This window comes from Hypomesus nipponensis, chromosome 24 (genome assembly GCF_054491055.1).
Source record: "Hypomesus nipponensis isolate SF chromosome 24, ASM5449105v1, whole genome shotgun sequence".
Classification (NCBI taxonomy): Eukaryota; Metazoa; Chordata; class Actinopteri; order Osmeriformes; family Osmeridae; genus Hypomesus; species Hypomesus nipponensis.
The window spans coordinates 1,307,501-1,310,000 of record NC_140384.1 but is presented as its reverse complement, the minus strand read 5'-3'; the positions used below and the strand labels follow the sequence as shown (position 1 = coordinate 1,310,000).

The window sequence follows — 2,500 nt, the reverse complement described above, 5'->3', positions numbered from 1 at the left end:
GTCAAAATGAAAACAGCTTCCAGCCCCTTTCATGAAGGACTACTTGTGCATATTGCAAGATTTCAGTTTCTAAGTGAATGAGCAAAAGAGCATACAGCACCTGGTATTCCCAGGCGGTCTCCCATCCAAGTACTAACCAGGCCCGACCATGGTTAGCTTCCGAGATCAGACGAGATCGGGCGTTGCCAGGCTGGTATAGCCGTACAAAATAAGTTGACAACCATAGGCTACTTATCCATATACAGATTTAGCAATTGACAATGCAAGGTGGTCTCTCTCTCTCTCTCTCTCTCGTGTCAAAATGAATACAGCTTCCAGCCCCTTTCATGAAGGACTACTTGTGCATATTGCAAGATTTCAGTTTCTAAGTGAATGAGCAAAAGAGCATACAGCACCTGGTATTCCCAGGCGGTCTCCCATCCAAGTACTAACCAGGCCCGACCCTGCTTAGCTTCCGAGATCAGACGAGATCGGGCGTTGCCAGGCTGGTATGGCCGTACGAAATAAGTTGACAACCATAGGCTACTTATCCATATACAGATTTAGCAATTGACAATGCAAGGTGGTCTCTCTCTCTCTCTCTCTCTCTCTCTCTCGTGTCAAAATGAAAACAGCTTCCAGCCCCTTTCATGAAGGACTACTTGTGCATATTGCAAGATTTCAGTTTCTAAGTGAATGAGCAAAAGAGCATACAGCACCTGGTATTCCCAGGCGGTCTCCCATCCAAGTACTAACCAGGCCCGACCCTGCTTAGCTTCCGAGATCAGACGAGATCGGGCGTTGCCAGGCTGGTATGGCCGTACGAAATAAGTTGACAACCATAGGCTACTTATCCATATACAGATTTAGCAATTGACAATGCAAGGTAGTCTCTCTCTCTCTCGTGTCAAAATGAAAACAGCTTCCAGCCCCTTTCATGAAGGACTACTTGTGCATATTGCAAGATTTCAGTTTCTAAGTGAATGAGCAAAAGAGCATACAGCACCTGGTATTCCCAGGCGGTCTCCCATCCAAGTACTAACCAGGCCCGACCCTGCTTAGCTTCCGAGATCAGACGAGATCGGGCGTTGCCAGGCTGGTATGGCCGTACGAAATAAGTTGACAACCATAGGCTACTTATCCATATACAGATTTAGCAATTGACAATGCAAGGTAGTCTCTCTCTCTCTCTCGTGTCAAAATGAAAACAGCTTCCAGCCCCTTTCATGAAGGACTACTTGTGCATATTGCAAGATTTCAGTTTCTAAGTGAATGAGCAAAAGAGCATACAGCACCTGGTATTCCCAGGCGGTCTCCCATCCAAGTACTAACCAGGCCCGACCCTGCTTAGCTTCCGAGATCAGACGAGATCGGGCGTTGCCAGGCTGGTATGGCCGTACGAAATAAGTTGACAACCATAGGCTACTTATCCATATACAGATTTAGCAATTGACAATGCAAGGTGGTCTCTCTCTCTCTCTCTTGTGTCAAAATGAAAACAGCTTCCAGCCCATTTCATGAAGGACTACTTGTGCATATTGCAAGATTTCAGTTTCTAAGTGAATGAGCAAAGGAGCATACAGCACCTGGTATTCCCAGGCGGTCTCCCATCCAAGTACTAACCAGGCCCGACCCTGCTTAGCTTCCGAGATCAGACGAGATCGGGCGTTGCCAGGCTGGTATGGCCGTACGAAATAAGTTGACAACCATAGGCTACTTATCCATATACAGATTTAGCAATTGACAATGCAAGGTGGTCTCTCTCTCTCTCTCTCTCTCTCGTGTCAAAATGAAAACAGCTTCCAGCCCCTTTCATGAAGGACTACTTGTGCATATTGCAAGATTTCAGTTTCTAAGTGAATGAGCAAAAGAGCATACAGCACCTGGTATTCCCAGGCGGTCTCCCATCCAAGTACTAACCAGGCCCAACCCTGCTTAGCTTCCGAGATCAGACGAGATCGGGCGTTGCCAGGCTGGTATGGCCGTACGAAATAAGTTGACAACCATAGGCTACTTATCCATATACAGATTTAGCAATTGACAATGCAAGGTGGTCTCTCTCTCTCTCTCTCTCTCTCTCTCTCTCGTGTCAAAATGAAAACAGCTTCCAGCCCCTTTCATGAAGGACTACTTGTGCATATTGCAAGATTTCAGTTTCTAAGTGAATGAGCAAAAGAGCATACAGCACCTGGTATTCCCAGGCGGTCTCCCATCCAAGTACTAACCAGGCCCGACCCTGCTTAGCTTCCGAGATCAGACGAGATCGGGCGTTGCCAGGCTGGTATGGCCGTACGAAATAAGTTGACAACCATAGGCTACTTATCCATATACAGATTTAGCAATTGACAATGCAAGGTGGTCTCTCTCTCTCTCTCTCTCTCTCGTGTCAAAATGAAAACAGCTTCCAGCCCCTTTCATGAAGGACTACTTGTGCATATTGCAAGATTTCAGTTTCTAAGTGAATGAGCAAAAGAGCATACAGCACCTGGTATTCCCAGGCGGTCTCCCATCCAAGTACTAA

The 2,500-nt window shown here is 46.6% G+C and overlaps 8 non-coding genes and 1 pseudogene across 8 annotated transcripts in view; all 9 read right to left on the bottom strand.

Moving 5' to 3' along the window:
* Positions 1-88: 88 nt before the first annotated feature.
* Positions 89-207, bottom strand: LOC146231463 (5S ribosomal RNA; annotated as a pseudogene).
* A 176-nt stretch (positions 208-383) lies between these two features.
* On the bottom strand, positions 384-502 carry LOC146231462 (5S ribosomal RNA). The gene has a single exon (XR_014744132.1). It is a non-coding gene; the product is annotated as a 5S ribosomal RNA (ribosomal RNA).
* Positions 503-686: 184 nt separating this feature from the next.
* Positions 687-805, bottom strand: LOC146231461 (5S ribosomal RNA). The gene has a single exon (XR_014744131.1). It is a non-coding gene; the product is annotated as a 5S ribosomal RNA (ribosomal RNA).
* Positions 806-973: 168 nt separating this feature from the next.
* Positions 974-1,092, bottom strand: LOC146231460 (5S ribosomal RNA). Its single transcript, XR_014744130.1, has one exon. It is a non-coding gene; the product is annotated as a 5S ribosomal RNA (ribosomal RNA).
* A 170-nt stretch (positions 1,093-1,262) lies between these two features.
* On the bottom strand, positions 1,263-1,381 carry LOC146231459 (5S ribosomal RNA). Its single transcript, XR_014744129.1, has one exon. It is a non-coding gene; the product is annotated as a 5S ribosomal RNA (ribosomal RNA).
* Positions 1,382-1,553: 172 nt separating this feature from the next.
* LOC146231458 (5S ribosomal RNA) lies at positions 1,554-1,672 on the bottom strand. Its single transcript, XR_014744127.1, has one exon. It is a non-coding gene; the product is annotated as a 5S ribosomal RNA (ribosomal RNA).
* Positions 1,673-1,850: 178 nt separating this feature from the next.
* Positions 1,851-1,969, bottom strand: LOC146231457 (5S ribosomal RNA). Its single transcript, XR_014744067.1, has one exon. It is a non-coding gene; the product is annotated as a 5S ribosomal RNA (ribosomal RNA).
* A 186-nt stretch (positions 1,970-2,155) lies between these two features.
* On the bottom strand, positions 2,156-2,274 carry LOC146231456 (5S ribosomal RNA). Its single transcript, XR_014744126.1, has one exon. It is a non-coding gene; the product is annotated as a 5S ribosomal RNA (ribosomal RNA).
* Positions 2,275-2,452: 178 nt separating this feature from the next.
* LOC146231455 (5S ribosomal RNA) overlaps positions 2,453-2,500 on the bottom strand; it is a 119-nt gene continuing 71 nt past the window's right edge. The window contains exon 1 of the ribosomal RNA XR_014745530.1: positions 2,453-2,500. This exon is cut by the window's right edge and continues 71 nt beyond it. This is a non-coding gene — a ribosomal RNA (5S ribosomal RNA).